Source organism: the organism of the source record quoted next, unplaced genomic scaffold (assembly GCF_019419815.1).
Source record: "Pyrus x bretschneideri cultivar Hongxiangsu unplaced genomic scaffold, Pyrus_bretschneideri_v1 Contig68, whole genome shotgun sequence".
In the NCBI taxonomy this organism is placed as follows: domain Eukaryota; kingdom Viridiplantae; phylum Streptophyta; class Magnoliopsida; order Rosales; family Rosaceae; genus Pyrus; species Pyrus x bretschneideri.
In genome coordinates this window covers 1,779,860-1,801,817 of record NW_025999807.1, presented here as the reverse complement: position 1 = coordinate 1,801,817, position 21,958 = coordinate 1,779,860, and positions in this window count along the sequence as shown.

Here is a 21,958-nt window from a genome sequence, read left to right as displayed (position 1 = left end):
TCTTTTCATCCCTGAGTTTTGTTTAAGTACATACAATAACTTTTACACCATGGATAAGTTGTTATTGTGGATTTTTATGCCAATGTATAAAAGATTATTTGAACAAAAACTTATACATAATATTATATTATTAACATGAAATGTCATGGTAACGATTTCCTTATTTCATGAAAGTTGCTCTGTATAAAAGGGTTGCTATTTTATCCATCCTACGTCGTGTTAACTTTAGAAATTCAATCAAAAGAAATGATACGTTTTTATCAAAATACAAAATATAGAAAATACACGAGAAGCAAAGGTAAGTTTAGAAATAACATGAGACTGAGATGGACATTCTATATCATTTCAAGTAGTAGCTATATTGTTTGGCTGCTTCATAGTTTTTGGAAGTAAATCGTGCACTAATTTCATTAATTTGATCAAGCTAATGTTAGGGAGACTCAATTTTGCAAATTTAGTGACATGGAAATTGATGATTGGATTATTACTTAATTGTTGATTAACTTGTTTACTTCTTATTAATAACACGTCATTTAATTTGCAAATATAGTCCACAAATTTAGTCTCCCTAGCATTACGTATTTAACAATAAGAATGATTTTGAAAACATAAAATCTACTAAAAAGTCCAGCTAGGTAGTGATTTAAGACTTTGCTTACAATGTTTACATACAATCAGGACTAGTTTCTCATTTTATTTTAATTTTTAAAGACATGTCAATCAGTCAATGTCTATGAAAGTGGTTGGCATTTAGTACTACGATCTAGTGGTATTCATCTTAATTTGTAAGTGAGAGGTTTTAGATTCGATTCTCATCAAACACGAATTTGAATCATATTATTGCTAATCTGTTGGGAGGCTTAGCCCCCTCCTCCACCCCCTTCGTGTATTGTTTGTTAAAAAAAAAAGTCTATGAAAGTGGCTTATGTCATCCATAAGTGTTAGAGCAGTTATGTTTTTATTTAAATATTTAAATATATTTATCTTTTGTTTTATTACCAATATTAAAAGTCAATTAATTTTGGCTTAAGGAGTTATCTCCCCTAAATATGAAACATGTAATTGAACCTTTTTAGTTTTAATTTTCAGTTTGAATTGATTTATGTTTTCTCCCGTTGTGGTTTTTATCCATTTTGATTTCAATTGCCATTATTCCTTGCGGTTTTGATTTCAATTGCTTTGATTCATTACAGATTGCAATCTCAACGTATTTGTTAATATAATATGTATTTATCTATACACACACACCAACATATATATAAAAAGATAGAAAGATACAAGTTATGCAGATGAAAAGAGGCTAAGAGAGAAAGAAAAAATAGTTTTACATATTGATTTAATAGTAACATATCGAAAGGGTGTAAGTTTAAAGGTTCTTCCGTTGTGCAAGGAAGAACCTTATCAGAAGAAGAAGGATTTGGGCTGTTTTATCCTGGGGACGATGTGGTGTTTGTGAACTGCTTGCACACTTTGGGCAGAGCCGCGAAACGTCTTAAAGAGAGCGACGTAGTCTGCAACTCATCCCAAAATCATTCACCACTCAAGGCTTCTACATTTTTCGGGTAACTTCGTTCCTTTCTATTTCAGTTTACAACAATAAGCATGGTTTTGTTGGCTGAATAATTTGCTGGCACGATTACATACAACCATACGAAACCTTTTATATTGTTTTTTTCTTTCTATTTTATCATATCTTCACTAGTTATGGGATGACCCGGAGGAAAACTTCCATGCATGGGGAAGATATCTTTTTTTATCTTTTTTACTCATTACGTGACTTAGGTCTCGTTTTTTTAGAAGACTTAGGTCTCGTTTGTCGTATAAAATAATTGGATGGTATTATAGAATACGAAAAGGGCGTTTGGTGAGTTTTGTTGTAAGCACCAAATTGTTTAGGCTGACTCCACCTATTTTTTATGTTGTAAACTAAACCAAAACAATGATGCAATAAACAAAACACAATACAATCTAGAGTTCATCTAATATAGGAGCAATTCTCTAACAATGGAAGGCTTTATTGATTACCAACGGATACAAGAGAACTCACAAACACAAAGTGCTCTCAAGTATACAATTTTATGCCTCAAAAGCTCTCTCAAAAGCTCTCCCAAAGCCATATATTCCTTCTATGGTGATGCTATCCACAAACCCATTTTTACCTCTCACATACTCCTCTCAATGTCCGGCTGTCGAATCGAATGAATTGAAGAAGATCAATAAACAAAATTAACAAGGGTGTTTGAGAGGTAAAAAGAGGTGTGCGAATAACGCTACTCTTTATATTCATAGATGTCGTGGGTTTATGTTTGGGCCTAAAATAATATTGTTGGGCCGAGTGTAGGGTTGTGCTCGGCCTAAAGCCATGTCAAAAAAACTATGGGCTGCCTGATGATTCTGGGCCATTTAGCAGGGATGGTCGAGTCGTATCGCAAGAAGGAGTAGTTCAGATAAGCAAAAAGGGTCGAGGAAGTCCTGGTGCAATTAGGATTCTCGACCGACAATGAATAAAGCCCCAAAAAGGGGTGAGTTCAAAGTCCTAATGGGAGTAGGGTTGTTCGAAGCAGAGTTAGAATGAAACAAGAACTCCCAATCCGGGTAGGAGTTTAATTCGATCTTAAAAAGGAGTTGGTGCTATAAATATAAGAAATCATGCAACAATTGGGGACCTTCAATTCAACACACAATTGCCCTGCGCGAAACCTCTCAAACATCTTGAGATTTTTCATTTTCTTTTTCCCGCTGACACACCTTCAGTTTGGATAAACAGCACTGTGGAGGCAACCGGCGAACATCTTCAGTTTGGATAAACAACACTGTTGCCGTAGAATCAGTCGATCGAGGAGCATCTTCAGTTTGGATAAATAGCACTGCGGCGAGGCCGACTGGTTACTTATCCAAGTCTCAGCCGAGAAGGATTTTCGAATCCTTATTGGCATAGGTCATCTTATTAGCCCTCTCGGCGAAGTAAGGTGTTACGAGTTATGACATTCGGTGTACGGGACGTCGAGTGATTTTATGATTGGATACTCACAAGTGAGTTTTAGTGTTTGGCATTCTGACGGCCGAACCACATTCACCATCAAGATATATATCACCTTTGAATATTTGTGTCCGTATAGTCTGGTGTCGATTCGACGTGCTTATACTCTTACAAATATAATCACGGTGATCAAATCGGGCGCCGACGATTTGTGAACTTCGCAGAACTAGTAGCCTTGTCTTCACGCTCCAGAACCCAAAGACCGAGAATGTTCCTTCCTCGGTCGCAATTGCAAGATAAAGAAGTCAACAACGCGCTTAACGGAACATCAACGAATTTTACTCCTCGGCCTAGCCCGACCGACGAGTTGGCACGCCCCGCATTCAACCGAAGGACGTAGTTAGCTTATTAGTTACTCGGCCTGTGCGCCACGTAGGTTTAGTAATTTTTAAGGTCAACATTTTGGCATGCCCAATGGGACCTTGTGCTAGACCTTCGGAGTTCATGACCATTGAGACACGGTCCGTAAAGAAGAAAACAATCATGGGAAAGTCAACGACTGACTTACTAGTGCAAGGCCTTGGGCAAGATTTGCCTTAGGCGCAAAATCCGATCATTGTTGCACCGCCCGAGGCTACAAGTACGACACGCCGAGATAAGGAAATTTGTCTTGACGGACAGCCTCGTAACCCATAAATTCTTAACCAAACGGCAGGGATTTTTGTTGAAGGAATAGTGGAAGATTGCGACGAAGATGGTGGGGAGGGTTCTGATCCGCCAACTAGGTCGTTTCTTCGAAGACGACTCGATGAACAATATCGACAAGTCGAGCAGTCAATTAGCCAAAAAATGATTGATTTACTAGACGCAATACGAAGCAATAGTGACACACAGACCAAGATGCTTGAACTGTTGGTCAGTAAAGCCTTCGAAGACGGCCATGTCGGCTAACCTCGGCAGCCTTCTTTTACAAATGTTCCAATACAAGCCGAGAAAAGGTCCGCTCGGCTACAGCCAATTGACTTAGAGAAAAGAGGCGGATCAGGCAATAGATCTGATAGACTGAACCAGGGAGAAGAAGCAGCATTCGTCAATATGACCGAGGTCCAAAGAATGATCGACTCGGCCCTAAAAAAAAGGGTCGAAGTTCCCAAAGTTTATCTACCCGTACCCAGCTTATGTAGAAAGGTTCGAATACCCTAGAGGCTTTAAGATCCCCAATTTCAGTCTGTTCGCCGGAGAATCATCTTTATCCTCGTTAGAACATGTGGCTCGGTTCACGACGCAATGTGGAGACGTCAATAGTGACTTCCATAAACTACGACTGTTCAACTTTTTGCTGACAGAGTCAGCCTCCGCCTGGTACATTAATCTCCCACCAAACTCTATCCAGAGTTGGGAGGAATTGGTCGAGAAATTCCATGAACAATTCTATTGACCAGGGATGGAAATGTTTGTTTCATCGTTGGCTAGAATGGCTCAAGCGTCCGACGAATCCCTAATGGAATACTTAACAAGGTTCAAGTCGGCCAGGAATTGGTGCCGAGTACCTCTTCCTGAAGTTGAATTCATCAGAATTGCCCTAAACGGCTTAGACGTGGAATACAAAAAGAAGTTTTTGGGGGTAAATATTTGAGATATGTACAAACTTGCTCAACATGTTGAGCAGTATGATTATTTGCTTCGAGAGGAAAAAATATCGAAGTCACTATCCTGGGGAACATTATATAAGTATCCCACGGTTAGTTATGCATTGGTCGAAAGCAAGGACCCCCAGTATGCCAGTGTGGACGCGGCTGAAATAGTGATAGATAAACCATACATTTGCAAGGCGTTAGCTCAAGTAAGTCCCAAAGACGCCAAGACCCGCTCGGCCGCCGAGGAGATGAGTAAAACATCAAAAGCTTACACTTTCGATATCACCAAAGCCGATGCAATTTTCGACTAGTTGTTGGTGGCAAAGATCATCAAACTTCGGCCAGGACACAACATCCCTAAGGCCGAAGAGTTGAAGGGCAAAACATATTGCAAGTACCATAATTCAAACAAGCATGCTACCAATAATTGCGTTGTGTTTCGAGACGCGATTCAAAATTGGATTGAGAAGGGGAAGCTAAAATTCCCATAGAAATAGATGGCGGTCGACGTCAATCCTTTCCCTTCGACAACAATTGGTATGGTGGATACTCATTTCCCTAAAAACAAAGGAAAATGGAAGGCCGAATACGTCCCGGTGCAGCATATCCGTAAGCAGAATGGTCAACCAAGACTGAAGATTGATTTGTTCTCAAATAAACCACCTACGGAGCCCTCAGGACCAGCCATTAATGAACCTATGTCAGGTTCTAGTTCTGGAGAAACTCATGAATCAATGATTTTATGCGACCACTGTAAAACGCCAGTGGAACCTAAAAAGAGGACATTTTCGACACCAACTTCAAGCTTACCATCCACGACCACCACAAACCATCAAAGGAACTCAGTGACGGTCCACGACGCCAAGTGTTTGAGAGACTCGGCCTATAGGTACAAGCAAAAGACCCGGCCCTCATCAGACGATGTCTTGACTTTGACGCACCATTCTATAATGAAGATTATTACTCGCATAATGCCAGCAATTCGGGTTCGTCAGTCGATCGAAAAACCTTCAAGCCGCCCAGGCCACGAGACCAATGTTGGTACAGTTACAATTCTCTAACCGGCCTATATACGGCGTTATCTAAGTCTCAAAAACATCATCGCCAGCGGATAGATTGCATGGCTCGACGACAAGAAGCGCAGGCTAACTCGACTACCCGGTGGCAGCCAAAAGAGGCCGTAGGAAGCATTGACGATCGACCGACCCCAACTATCATGATCGAATTACTTGAAGGAAAAAAGGCAGCTGCTCGTGACTTTGAAACCACCATTGAAGAGTTCGAGAAACACATCAAGCTCCTTCTTCGGCCTGGGGAGATAAGAGCTCGTCTCGAGCATTTTAGACAAGAGGCCGAAAGGAAACTTTCTCCGCTACCACCGCCAGAACTATTAGTCAAAGTACAGTGCAATCTGCACCCTCCATTCCTCGGTGAATCCTTGGAGTACATGCGGGAATTTCATAAGAAATATTCTACCAATGACTTGTATGGACTACCCAAGGCATGTCAGGAAGCCCACGACCTAGCACTAACTTGCCCTGATGCCGAGCAAATTATCCAAAAAACTTCCGATCCAGCAATGAAAACTAGGTTCCAGAATATACGGGAGGCTCGGGTCTTCGGCTTTGAGGTCGATCCCTACAAAGATATCGACACCGCCGAATTACCTTTTTCACTTGAAGACCTTCAGCATTTGCGATATCATTTCGAAGTTTTCTCAGCTGTATCTCTTTTCGGCCTTACGACCGATGAGGAAAATTGTGTGGCGTGTTTAGACACATATCTGGACACAAGGAACGCCCGTAAAGTACTATAAGAATGAAATAAATCTTCGAAAATAAACGCGCTCGAGGAAGATAACCAGAATAGGATAGATTCGGTACATACGCCTTAGGAGTAGGTTCATTACGAAGCGCTAAAAAGTCCAATTGAAGACGTTCCAACGACTGATACTATGTTTACTACTCTGGAAGACGACGACCAAGACCCGATGGGTCCTTCGGTCCTCGAACATATGGAGATCAGTATGGTCCATGTCCTACCGACTGAGTTCCAACCAAGCACCCATCAGTCAAATTTCTTGGATGAGGACATAGTTGCCGAAGAAGCAACACAAGTGGATTTCGTCGCTACCAACGACAATGGAGAAGTCCGAAAAAGCGACAACCTTAAGGTAGCCCTGGCCGAACTGTTTCCCCGTTTCCCCTCAGTTAATCTCCAACATCTAAAGTCGTTATACGTCACGGCTCATATTGAAGGATTTCCCATTTCTAAGGTGTTTGTCGACTGTGGAGCCACAGTCAACATTATGCCAATTTCCGTCATGAAGGCATTACACCGTTCCGATGATGAGCTTATCCCATCAGGGATAACGATGAGTAGCTTCATTGACGAAAAGTCTCAAACTAAAGGAGTGATGCCGTTAGAAGTCAGCGTTGCCGGTCGTCACCACATGACGGCATTCTTTATAATTGACTCCAAGATTGACTATAATGCATTGCTCGGCCGCGATTGGATCCACCAAACCAGTTGCATTCCTTCATCACTATACCATGTTCTCATCTTTTGGGACGGCAAATCGGTCGTAGTGCACCCAGTCGATAATCAGCCATTTGAGACCAACATGATTCAGGCTCGCTATTACGACGATCATGTCGGCTATATCACCCTCCAGGGTTTTAACAAGGATGGACGACTGACTAGAATTTCGGTACAGAAAGTTATCGAGGTAGGTGTCGAGACTGTCCAACAAGATTCGGCGAGACTCGGCTTGGCACATCTAATTACCAATGCCGATGATTGACGCCACCAAACAAGAAAGGCATCAGGCTGCAGTTTCGTCGACCATGGAACGTCTACTGGCCCATTGGTACGCCATTGCCAAGCAACCACATTTCGGCATAAACTTAATCGAATTTTTGGCCGAAGCGGATAACGGCCCCGTTCTATCTTTCAACAAAGTTCAACCGCACCAGCCGAACTTGAAGACAATCGGCCCCAGGTTAAGGACCCATTGGAAGAAATCAATGTTGGCACAGCCGATGAGCCTCGACCATTGTTTATTAGCGCGTTATTACCACCTTCTATGAAGGTCGAGCTTTGTAAATTGCTTCATGAATTTAAAGATTGTTTCGAGTGGAATTATCATGAGATGCCAGGCCTTGACCAAAACCTCGTCGAACATGAGTTGCGCATTAGAGACGGGTGTAAACCTTTTCGACAACCCCTACGCCGATTCTCAACCGAAGTACAACTTGGCATAAAGGACGAATTAGTTCGGCTTCGAAAAATCGGGTTTATTCGGACCGCTCGGTACGTCGAATGGTTAGCCAATATCGTCCCGGTGTTAAAGAAAAGTGGAGCCCTCTGCATTTGCATCGATTTTCATAACTTAAATCTGGCCACCCCCAAGGATGAATACACAATGCCAATCTCGGACTTACTAATTGATGCTGCAACCAATCATGAACTGCTGTCCTTCATGGATGGCCATGCTGGTTACAACCAGATCTTTATCGCTGAGGCTGACGTCGACAGACCGCTTTCCATTGCCCGGGGGCACTCGGTACCTACGAATGGGTTGTCATGCCATTCGGCCTCAAGAACGCCGGCGCCACATACCAACGAGCCATGAATAAGATATTCCACGACTTGATCGGTATGAACGTAGAAGTTTATATCGGTGATGTGGTGGTGAAATTGAAAAGTCGTCGAACACACCTGGATGATCTTCTACAAGCGTTCCTCCGTATGCGCCAGTATAATCTAAAAATGAACCCGGCCAAATGCGCATTCGGTGTATCGACCGGTAATTTTTTAGGGTTTTTGGTGCACCATCACAACATTGAAGTCGACAAAAATAAAGCTCGTGCAATCATTAGCACTCCATCCCTAACAACCAAGAAGCAACTCCAGTCATTGCTCGGGAAGATAAATTTTCTTCGCCGTTTCATCGCTAATTCGGCAGGCAAAATGAAAGCATTCTCTACGCTCCTCAAACTTAAGGATTCCGACAAGTTTGAATGGCGCGAAGAACACTAAATGTCTTTTACGCAAATCAAGGTGTCCATTTCCACACCACCCATACTAGTTCCACCTTGTCCCGGTAAACCTCTCAAACTGTACATTTCGGCAGCCGCTGAATCCATTGGTTGTCTCCTCATGCAAGATAACGATGTTGGGCATGAACAAGCTATCTTTTATCTCAGCCGTAATCTGAATTTGCCGGAGCTCAACTATTCACCCGTTGAAAAACTTTGCTTAGCTTTGTTTTTCGCCGTATCAAAACTTCGGCACTACATGCTTCCATGAGTTACGCAGGTCATTGCCCAAACATATGTGATTCATTACATGCTCACTCGGCCTATCGTCAAAGGTCGAATTGGGAAATGGACATTGGCTTTATCAGAGTTTAGTTTACAATACGTACCCCAAAAGGCCGTCAAAGGCCAAGCTCTCGTCGATTTTTTGGCCCAACACCCTTCTCCATATGGTTTTGGGGGCAACGACATCGAAATCGACTTAATCACAACACGCGACAACTACTGGACTATGCATTTTGATGGTTCCAGTACTTTGACCTCGGCTGGTGTTGGTATTGCCATTCAATCGCCCGACCACTACCGCTGGTATTTCTTTTTCAAGTTAGATTTTAGCTATATGAATAATCAAGCCGAGTATGAAGCTCTTATCATCAGCCTTCATGTCTTACACAATTTAAAAGCAACCCGTGTTCTAATCCTCGGTGATTCTGAACTAGTGATTAACCAACTCAATGGTATGTTCCGTTGCATGAGTTGTACTTTGGCGCCTTATCACATGGTCGCCACCTATTTGGCCGAGTCGTTTAAACGGATTACATTTGAGCACATTTTGCGTATTCGAAACACGGACGTCGACGAACTCACCCAAATCGCCTTCCAAGCATAACTCACGAGGGGCAAGCTAAGCCAGGTAACACCCACAGCCCTACGATCGTACCCAATTTTGGTCAACTAGCAAATTCTCCAGCGCAATCACGTGATACGCAAGAGGGTGATGTTGTTACCATCGTTACTAGAGGGGGAGACCCCGTAGAAGTATGTGTCGTCGAGACACTACCAGACGATTTTACGATATCTCGATAACCCCAACGGGAAACACGACCGGAAAAGAGGGTCCACGCAACGAATTACATGTCATACCAAAATGAATTATACTGAAAGGGTGAGGATGGGTTACTATTATTGTGCCTCGGCCCACATGAGGCTGTCCAAGCAACGGCAGAGGTACATGAAGGAATTTGTGGAGCTCACCAATTAGGACGCAAAATGCGCTGGTTGCTCCGACGACACGGTTACTTCTAGCCAAGTATATTAAAGGATTGCATCGAATACGCACGGGGATGTATACCGTGCTAGATTCATGGACCAGTGCAGAGAGCCCCGATCAAATTATGCATCGAACAGAGAGCCCCGATCAAATTATGCATCGAATACGCACGGGGATGCATACCGTGCTAGATTCATGGACCAGTGCAGAGAGCCCCGATCAAATTACTCCACTCAGTTACTAAACCATGGCCGTTCAGAGGATGGACAATGGACGTAATCGGCAAAATCACACCATCGTCGGGAGCGGCAAAACACGCGTGGATAATAGTAGTAACCGATTACTTCACTAAGTGGGTCGAGGTAAAATCATACGCCGAATTAACAGCCAAAAAAGTCTGCAGTTTTGTAGAGGAAAATATTGTGACCAAGTTCGGTGTGCCAGAAACGATCATAACCGACAATGGCACAATCTTCACGGTCGACAGGTTTAAGGAATACACGGAAAATCTGAATATCCGACTTGAGCAGTCTACGCCATATTACCCACAAGAGAACGGGCAGGTCGAAGCAAGCAATAAGGTATTAATCGACATTCTATAAAAACGGTAAGAGAGAGGCCTGGGATGTGACATTTAGAGTTAAACGAAGCATTATGGGCATACCGAACATTACCCTAATCTGTCATCGGAACAACTCCTTACGCGTTAACCTACGGACACGATGCTATGTTACCAGTCGAGTTAAGTATAAACTCGTTATGAGTAATCAAGCAGAGTAGTTTGTTTAGTACCAAATATAGCCAAGCTATGCGACAAGAATTAGAAGACTTAGAAGAAAATAGGATCGACGCGGGTAATTTATTAAAAGCACAGAAGAAAATTACCGAGCGAGCTTATAATCAACGCATCAGACAAAAAACGTTCGGCGAAGAAGAATTGGTTTGGCAAATGGTGTTGCCCATAGGAAGTAAAGACCTCAGGTTTGGCAAATGGTCGCCGAATTGGGAAGGACCATTCATCGTCTACAAGGTTCTCGGCAAGGGGGCATATCATCTTAGAGACTGAACTGGGTTAATTCATAAATTACCAATCAATGGGAAGTTCTTAAAGAAGTATTATCCAGTCACATGGGAAATGCAAGAATAGTCTGTTTCATTAACAAGCTCATAAAAACGAGTATACAAGTACATATGATCGACCTATTTATAGCTGAACACCCTTAAGGTGAGGAGGGAAGGAGAGTTTCGAGAACATCCTTCAATTCTAACCACCTCACTTCGCCCAGCGTAACCTCGGCCTGCTGATTCCTCTTATCCATCTTCAGTTGCTCGACGTGCAGCACACTAGCCGCATATTCGATCAGGCAGGATTTACCACCCAACTCGAAGTCTCTTGCTAGCTCAGAAGCAATGGTCGACCTACGTTTCTGATGTTCCATAATTTAACGGTCAAGGTCAGCCAACGCATTTTTGTTTTACTTCAGCATATCAATCCGTGGACGCAAAGCTTCTTGAACGACTATCGCGGCTTTCAAGTCATCTTCAGCTCGGAGAGCTCTCTCGAAAATACCGAAATACTCTCGAGTTCGTTCCAGAGCAGAAGAAGCTATAGTAATGGCTTCGGTGCTTAACTGACCATCAACTGCAAGATCGTTTAGATATGCTCCTACGGAGTCGAGGCCTTGGCACTCAAGGATTTGCCACGCCGAAAGAGATAGCAATTCCTACAGCTTGATGAGGGCATTTGGTTCGGCCATGGACGCGAAATTTTTTGTTGCGGGCGCTGAAGAGCCTGCCGCCCCCGAAGTGGTCGCAATCAAGGCGTCGAGCTCGACCTCCTATGAAGGCTGCACAGGAAAGGAAAATGTCAGCAGAAGCAAATCTATATGGAATGCATAACAAAGAGAATGTGTTTCTAGATAGAATGCATAACAAAGGGAATATGTTTCTAAACGTGCCGGGAGGAGACTTCAGCCATGCCCTCTAGTTCATTGCTCGAACCTAGAGAACTTAATGGCCGAGCCTAGTGCCTAAGATCGCTTCTCAATTCACGTGGCCGATGGAGGTTGTCTACATTTGATGGCCATGGCGGTGGCTAGGAAATATAGACAATGCCTTTCGACACATAAAATTATCGGTGAAATGAACATTCGGGCACCTGACATTTAATATTTCTTTTAAGTTCAAATGTGTCATGATAAAATTAATAAAAAGAGAAGTAAGCCTTATAAAGGCTGAGGTAACTTCTTGTGGAGGAATGGTTAGGTTTTCATCCTGCGGATGGAACGGCGTTTCGGCCGTCGCCTCAGGCTCGACCAGGGGTCTCTTCCCATGATCGGCAGTAGGAGGATCCGGTTGGACGGCTGCCTCGACCACAAGGGGATGATTGACAAGAGAAAAGTTGGCTGGTCGAGGGTGACGCTTTAGCGGGATCTCGTCACTCTCGTCGCTCTCATCGTCCTGAGGAAAATTTTGTTACGACTGGAAAATTGAATAAAAAAGGTTAGCAGTGGAATCATACCTCTTCCAGAATGGCCGTTGGTCGCTGGATGGGGGATGCCTTGACGGGTGCAGCCGTTTCCTCCAAGACAGGTGCAATGGTCGGCTCTGAAGCTACAACTGGAGCAGCGATCGGGTCGGCCATAACCCCAGTCGTCGGTACGGCCGGAGGCAGTTGGTCAGCCGAAGACTGGCAACCAGGACTGAAGGAGAGATGACAGGAACAGTCACTCCCATGGTCTGGCTGGAAATAACGTGAATTTCCCATTCCCCCTTCTTCATTAACTTCTTGACGCGTTTCGAAGGGCAAGGAGCGTTATTTCCTGTCTCGACGTTCTGATGGGGGCGCTTAGTTGGCGGGGTTCGCTCGGTAGTAACGGTCTTCTTCGAGGGGACTAATTTTTTCTTGGCCACCGCCCGGCAACCACGTCCGCCCGTCTCAACACACGACCACCTGAGAGAGCGAAGTAGAGTCAGTAACAGTGGGCAAGTAATTGAAGTACAAAGGGCGAAACGACAATGTACCTTGGGTCGTTTCTTTGGATTGGGCTGCAGGAGCTTGTATGGAACGGTCGTCGAAGATTTTACTGACCACGTCATCAGTTGAGACGCCGAAGAAGTCACAGGTGTACTCTTCCCACCAGTCCCCAAATGTGTCAGTACCCAGAGATACAGGAACGGTCAGTCGAAGCTGAAATTTTTTACACCTATCCTGAAACTCTTGTTCCGTCGTTTTACACTCCCTCTTGGAGGAACCAGAAAGGCGTTCTCTACTTAGGAGGGAGCGAGAAGCGAGCAGGGGTACTGGGCAACCTTGGAGGTAGCCAAGCTGTCGGGCGACGAAATGGGGATGATAGGCTTCCCAACTAGCTCGGTGGGCGTTGCAACCGAGGGAAAGGTTGCGGGTCAATACGAACAACCCCCAGTGTTGACGAAGATCAGCATCTTCGGTCTCATCCCATGCTGTTTTCGGAAGCCTGATCGAGGCGGGGTATTCCTGACGCCGGCATATTAGGAACTCGTCGTCAGAAAGGACGTCTAGGCCGAAGAAGTGTTTAAGGACTTCGTTAGCCTGGTGAAGAGGCGCCGGTCGAGAGGCTAATTGAGGACTAAGCGCTGCGGTAGTTTGGAAAATAGGGACTTCTGGCCGAAGTGTAGAGAAATAAACCTTGCAGCCAGATTTGGAATACCTAGAGGGGTCCGTTCTGGTGCAGGTCGATTTTGTTGATGGTTGTTTCGGCCAAACAACGGAAGAGATTGGCGAGGATGGCCGGACTGAGTGCCAAAGAGTGACCGCTAGCCAGAGCTTGAGCCACCGGCATGTTCTCGACCAAACACTTGTTCGACCGGGTACAATAGATGAATTTATTGTACCAGTCGAATAGGAAGACTTCATGTTCGCCCTTCCTAAGACTCTCCTCGCCTCGGCCGGCGAAGTAGAGGATGATGGTGTTGTAGTTGAAGAAGTTCTTGTATAGCTTCTGAACCTCTTTTTTTGAAGGCTCTCGATCTCCTCGGTTAAGTGTCTCGACTGCCCGTTCGTCGAACAGCGCTTTTAGGTCGAGGTTCGATGGGCACCCGGAAAGGGCAGCATCTATTGGGAGACCAGATAGGGAAGTCCCAAGGATAGCTGAGATATCAAGGACGGTGGGGCCGAGAGGGCCGAAATGAAGGATTATGATGTTGGTGGCCGAACACCATAAACTCAGGGCCGCCATGAGCAGCTCTTTATCCATGGTGATCTCCATGGTCGAGAGCTTGATGGCGTCATGAATGCCGAGAGCTTCCTATTCTTTGTCGAAGAATGTTCCCATTCGGTCGAACCAGGCAGCCCAGGCTACAGTGGTCGAGGGCCAAACTCCTTGGGGCCGTGCCAAACACCATTTCGACCAGTCAAACCCTTGCAGCAAGGGTGTTAGGCACTGTTCATTGAGGAGGTTGGTGATGCACGATGGCACTGCATCTTTGAATAGTGGCCCCAAAATTTGGTGAGTGATGGCTAGGTCGTTTTCGAAGCGTAGCGTTTTGATGGCGCTCTGGTCGATAAAATCTTTGCATTTGTTGCACTCGTCGGAAAGCTTTGAGATAAAGGAGGCCATTGGTAAGGAGTCAAAGGTTTGCGTAGGTTAAAAAAGGGGTTTGTGAGAGATGAGCTTGAGGTTTTGTGGTTTGAGCAAGCAGGAATGGCGAAAGGAAGATTTCAAAGTTTCTGAAGGCGTGGGATGCAAATGAAAGAAATTTGGGTATTTATAGGCAATTCAGAAGTAAGATCAAACGTTTGGTATTCAGAAGTGCTAGATTTTTGAATTTGAGGGAAAATCAACCGGGAAATGGCCAATCATTTCAGATATCTTGGGAATCTTCAAAGATATGATCGAGGTTTTCAGGGATTTGGGACGCACGATTGCGTGCGGCGGTTTTAATACATTAATAAGGAAGAGACGTTTCGACGGGCACACGTTTTCGAGGGCCATGATTGAGAGTTGTTAGGTTTAGCAGAGAGTCGACACGTGGCAGTACGTTAGGAGTAACGAGGATCGTGCAATCATATTCCATAAATGCGCATGGTAGTGGTTATTGAGAACAGATAAGTCTAAAGGCAAAAGGTGTTTCCGCTTCTTCAAGGTCGAGATCCAACCAAAGGTTGGCAGCTGACGACCTCAGAAGTAAAGGGCAATGTTTGGGCCCAAAATAATATTGTTGGGCCGAGTGTAGGGTTGTGCTCGGCCCAAAGCCATGTCAAAAATACTATGGGCTGTATGATGATTCCGGGCCATTTAGCAGGGATGGTCGAGTCTTATCGCAAGAATGAGTAGTTTAGATAAGCAAAGAGGGTCGAGGAAGTCCTAGTGCAATTAGGATTCTCGACCGACAATGAATAAAGCCCCAAAAGGGGGTGAGTTCAAAGTCCTAATGGGAGTAGGGTTGTTCGAAGCAGAATCGGAATGAAACAAGAACTCCCAATCCGTGTAGGAGTTTAATTCGATCTCAAGAAGGAGTTGGTGCTATAAATACAAGAAATCATGCAACAATTGGGGACCTTTAATTCAACACACAATTGCCCTGCGCGAAACCTCTTAAACATCTTGAGATTTTTCATTTTCTTTTTCCCACCGACACACCTTTAGTTTGGATAAACAGCATTGTGGAGGCAACCGACGAACACCTTCAGTTTGGATAAACAGCACTGTTGCCGTAGAATTAGCCGACCTAGGAGCACCTTCAGTTTGGATAAACAGCACTGCGTCAAGGCTGACTGGTTACATATCCTAGTCTCGACCGAGAAGGGTTTTCGAATCCTTATTGGCAGAGGTCATCTTATTAGCCTTCTCGGCGAAGTAAGGTGTTACGAGTTACGACATTCGGCGTACTGGACGCTGAGTGATTTTATGATTGGATACTTAAAAGTGAGTTTTAGAGTTCGGCATTCTGACGGTCGAACCACATTCACCATCATGACATACATCACCTTTTGAATATTTGTGTCCGTATAGTTTGGTGTCGATTCGACGTGCTTATACTCTTACGAATATAATCACGGTGACCGAATCGGGCACCGACGATTTGTGAACTTCGCAGAACTAGCAGCCTTGTGTTTAGGCTCGAGAACCCAAAGACCAAGAGTGTTCCTTCGTCGCTCGCAGTCGCAAGATAAAGAAGTCAACAGCGCGATCAACGCGACATCAATGAATTTTACTCCTCGGCCAAGCTCGGCTGACGAGTTGGCACGCCCCGCATTCAACCGAAGGACGTACTTAGCTTATTAGTTACTTGGCTTGCGCGCCACGTAGGTTAGTAATTTTTAGGATCAACAATTTCACACAAATCCTATATAATATAGGAAACCAAATTCTAGAATAAAACCGAATCCAAACCAAACTAGAAAGTTGTACTTAGGGTTAACTTGCGTCCCAGTTATTCCAATCCTACACCTTTTCTGGATTCCTGTTTTAGTTTAGGAACATGTTAATTGAAAGCTAAATCCGACACTACACCCTTCACACCGGCTAGCTTTTCCCTTCCAAAACCTTGGGTATTATTAGTCGGGCACACAACAAAACAAAAAAAGGCTCGCTTTTCTCCAACCTATCTCGCATTTCTCCGACCGATCAACATCAAGCAGATAAGAATATGGAAAGAAGAAAAAGCCATCTTCTTCCCAACTATATGTCATTCAATTAATAGCAGCATGTCGGCAAAAGTTTGTTATATTTCTCGTGACATCTTGGTTATCCATCTTCAAACTTAATGGCTGGTAACATCATTCAAGCCATTTCAAAAAAAAAAAAAAAAAAAAAAAAGTTGTAGTACCTTTATAGTTTTAAAAAAGTACATCTCTAACAAATATAATTAAAAGCTAAGATACTACGATTCTAAAATTAAACCTTGGTCCAAAATTAAACTAGTGAATTTGACTAGTTGTAAAAAACTCAGGTTATTTAAATAGGAAAAAAAGATAATGCTATTCACACTCTTGTTAATTTTTTGTCATTGATATTCTACAATTCTTTCAATTTGATGGCTAACTATGAGCAAAGAACACCATCTGGAAAAAAGAACAGAAATTTCATGAACAGTACCACAACTATTGGATCGAACAACCTATTTTCGAACAAAATGACTTAAACATCTCAAATAGATTGCAGCTGAATATTCTGATTTCAATTGACGTTAGATGGGTTTTTTTTTTTTCCTTTCTTTTTCCATTTTGTTCTGAACCCAGAATGGGTTAAATGAACCAAAATGACAATTAAACCTCACATATTAAAAGAAAGTTGACAGAATATTGAATTTTGAGATTGAATTTCTAACGGACTTTATCATAAGGAATTAATTTCTATTTCTTTTTTTACCACGAAGATATATTCCGAATACTATATCATCATTGGAACTATTTATCCAATGAAACCTTAAAGTTTTAAAGAAGGTGATTTATTTTTTGTGAGAAACGCAAGAAACATAAGTGGAGAGAAGAAAGTGAAGACTCTTACATGGCAAAACATAAACTGTTGGGAAGAAAAAAGAGAGGTAGAAAAGAGGAAAAAAAAGTGAGTCGTTAAATGAATCTAGTTGGTTATATTAATTAGTAAGAAAAATGATTATAACACATTTAAATATAGAAGGATGTAAAAGATTATATCTTAAACTTATTACGTGGCAAGTTTTAAGTAGATTGTAGTTTCATTCAACAATGTCTCATGATAAGCTGAGCTCCACACAAATTTTTCTCTCTGCATTTTACAAGGGCTTTTTTTTTATTTTTTTAATTTCTTAAAAAAATTTTTCACTTTTATTCATCAATCATTCTTTGAAAAATTATTAAAAATTGGACTTTATTATTTGGGCACAACATCAAACATTGTATAATATAATCAACTTTCTAATCTGACACAACACCAAACACTTGACAATATAATCAGTACTATTCGATACTATTCCGACACAAAACTAAATTACTTGACAATTTAATAAGTATTATCTGATGCGCAAATTAATCTATCAAATTGAAATAGTTATTACAATTGGACATAACAAATGAGGCCATCTTATTACGTGGTTGGTGCAAAAAAGGAGGGAGTATATAAGTAGGATACAAAAGGTTTTTTTGTCCATCTCCGAGAAATTCAACCCTTTTGAGTTGGCGAAGGTGGAATAAACTCACAGATCATTAGAATATACATATTTTGATACAACGATATATTTAAATTAAAGGGAAGAAGAATAAATTAGTGCAAACTTGTCATTTCCCAATATAGAAAATTTAAGACCTCTTACTTATAGATCGTAATAGTTAATATTAAGTAATATAATTAGAAAATACCTTCCTAATAATAATAATAATAATTATTATTATTATTATTTTTAAACAAACGATATTACTATACTAAGGTAGAGGAGGTGGCTAAGCCTCATAATGAGCTATCAATAATGTAATTCAAATTCGACTTTGGCAAGAATAAAACCTAAGATTCTTTACTTACAAGTGAAGAAGAATACTATTAGACCGTGGTACTAAGTGATTTATAATAAAGAATTACCACATACAAAGAAACAAGGGCTAGAGGAGGAGTTTGTTAGACTTTGCCACCGTCACAAGTCCACTGCTAAGTGCCAATTAGCATTAAAAAAACAAGAAAAGAAAGGAAAAAGAAAAAACCGAAGCGTGTTGATACACTCGATGGTGATACTACCTGGCCAAACACGGCATAAACAACTGGCGTCTGAAAACTGCAACAGTGCACAAAGCTCGTTTGTGTTTGCAAAAGCTCGGGAATATAGACGAATAAGTACCCTTTTTTTGTCATTTGCTTTTGGTTTATGCATTGCTGGTGCTGCAATTGGAATCAAAATATGTTCATTGTTCCTTGCATTGCATAATTAAGAGTGCTATTATTGACACCAAAGAATTGTTATCTTGCACTCATTTATATACAATTTTTTCTTGTATTTTTATAAGTTTAGAGTGCACGACGACTCATATCATCGAAAAAAAACTTCCCCATTTTTATAATTACGAGTTATGTGTCAAGTTTCATGGTCCAATACTGGTTTTACCAAATATGAGAATGACTTCTCATATCAATTTTCCAATTCTTTCATCGTTGAACCAAAAGGACCAAAACACTTGTATCCCAAATTAGAGAATGACTAACATAAAGCCGTCATATATGTTTGTTATATTGAAGGGAACCGAACCTTAATAGGCTAATCCGGACTCACTTTCCAAACTCACCCTCACCATCACCATCTGATAGTAGTTTTTGTTTAACTTACGGCTACAGAAAAATTTACAAACTGAAATTAGTGATGAAAGGAAGATTTGCATCAGATCTTTCAATTCATTTTAAAATGTAGAATGAAAAACATGTTGAACGAAAAATTCAATAAATAAATATCAATATTATTTTTAGAATTTAAATAGAAAACACCGCGTGCATTTTTTTTTTTTTGGGGAACAAAAATCACTGCATGCATTGAACGTCTTAAATAGCAAACATATTACAACGCATTATTTAGTGATGTGGTGAAAAAATACATTATTTTTGGTGTGCAAATGCATGTCATAAAAGAGAAAACTTTGACAATATGAATTTTTATGGCACGCTCGCTGCGAATGGCTACTACTACATGCTCCTTGCGCTATAAAAGACTAATTTTAGTGTAGTGCCTTTTTCCATCCCCACATTTGCTTTCATGCTTTAATACGAATCAAAATGTGCCAAGGTATGTTAGAGTAAATGTAGAATTATAAAGAATAATTCGAACCATGATTTTGAGGTACGACTTGAATCGTTTCCTTAAAGTATTATTTGCCCTCACTCGAAAATCACTTCTAGGATACAATAAAGTATGAAATATTCGATTAGCAAAACTGAATTGTATTCCCTTAGAAATAACTAGAAAGAAATTGTATGAATGTGATGGAGAGAAAAGAGAGCAAGGAATGTAGAAACAAATTTTTGAAAATTGTGTGTGAAACATTATGCCACAATAGGTATTTATAGGCATTAAAGCACCCGTTCATTGAGCCTTTCCATTTTAGTTGAAGATATACAATCCTTTTTAATAGTGTTGACCCAAAAGACATGTCTTCTATTTAGAATTTTCAGAAAATAAATATTGACTAATTACATCTTTTAATTCTACTCATACAATTTGAGTAAGCATCATGTCTTTTAACCAAAAGTTGCAACCATTCAACAAAATATACAAAGATTGAGTAAGCATCATGTCTTTTAATTCTACCCAACCTTGCCACCCGTACGGTTGCTGTGCACTGCAGCATCCTTTACCTATTATACACACACATGCTGCACAATGCAGCACAAAGTCATACATACATACATACATACATACATACATATAATAATTTATGTATTTATTATTGAAATCTCTAACAAGGTACATATAGATTACGAATACTTCCTTTCTCCCCTACCCCTCCCCACAAATCACGGTTTGCATGTGTTAATGATAAGCTCATATTTATATAAATTTTACATCAAATTCACTTGTCTTTTCTTAGTTAGTTCCTTATATTTTTGAGCTATTTACTTTGTTTTTGTGTTTTGTAGGATTTGTCAATTAAAGAAAAGAAAAATAGCAGAAGTGGAATTTTAAGTAACAAATTTGTCAAAACTGCCTGTGCAGGTCAGCTGACTTTGGAAGCAAGTTGCGGACAGCTCAGAATGAAATAGAGAATGAGCTTTATATCCTTGGAAAGCTACGGATGTCTATGTTCTGGAGCATTTCTCGGATTGTTAATATCATTTTTTGAGAAGAAGTTATGGTCATTTTAACACTGAAAGGTTCCTAAGAGGCTGAGCAGTTTGTAACTGACAAGAAAGCATTGAAAGCAATAAATCCAATGAAACTAATAGCCAAAACTGATGCAGCCAAGAACAAGCCAGCTAACACCTATTCAAATATCAGAGGAAATGGAAAATTAAGTGAGAGTAATTGGCATAAAGGCTGTCCAAAGAATTACAATTGTTTTAGCATTTCCTCTCACCTATTGTCATCACTAGATGGCTGTTAGTGGGGTGAGTTATGGAAAAAAAACTATGGTAGCAGAAAAGAAGAAAAGGGCTACAGGTTGCAACGGCAAAGGGTGGAAAAAAAGGTGAAGAAAAAGATAGAAAAAAAGGAAGAAAAGCAAGGAAAAAAGAAGGTTACTGCGTTGGGGAAGGAAGGAAAGGAAGGAGGAAATCTTGGCATTCTCTTCTTTCGGTTTTATCTTCTCAAACTCATGTCTTTCTTTTGGTTTAATTTGAGAATTATGTGTACCTAATTTTTAGTAGTTAGGGGCTGTTTTGAAGCCCCGAATATGATTGCAAGTTTGTTGTGACATTTTGTTTGAATTACTTTTATGAATGGATGAAAATTGGTTTACTACTTGTCTCATTGACGAATTCTTTATGTGTTTTCTACGGATGCATACTTAGTAAGCATATCTAGGATTCTAATGCTATGAATATGTGTGTGCCTGCCCTTGTCGAATGAAGACCTACATATGTTTTAGAGTAGTACTTGTTAATTGCGATTAACATGTGAATCCATTTCTAGGATAAGTAAGACAACGCTAGTACTTACGATGCCTTGTGATGACTCAAACTTTTTTCATTCTTAATGATTTCTACTTGTTAAATCTATGAACACACCATTCTAGATTGCATGTTAGGGACTAAGTTAAGTTGAAAACGCCATTCTCTTAACATACTACATAAGAAAGAGTAATAGGTTGAGTTCTAACATTGAGCCAACTTGAGCATCTTCATCCGAAAATGAAAGTAATTTGAATGAAACATAACATGTTTGCATGATTATTTGGTGGTGGATAGCAATTCCCCTAACTCATTTTTCTTAATTTGTGAACTACTTAAAAATCTGTTTTTGTCCTGTTTTTGTTCGATTTAATTTAAATAGCAAATCAATTCCAAAAATCCCAAAAATTTGTGTGATTGTAGCTCTGTGTGTCTAGTATCTGCATATAAAATTTCATAGACTTTAGATAAGTGTAAGTCAGTCTAAT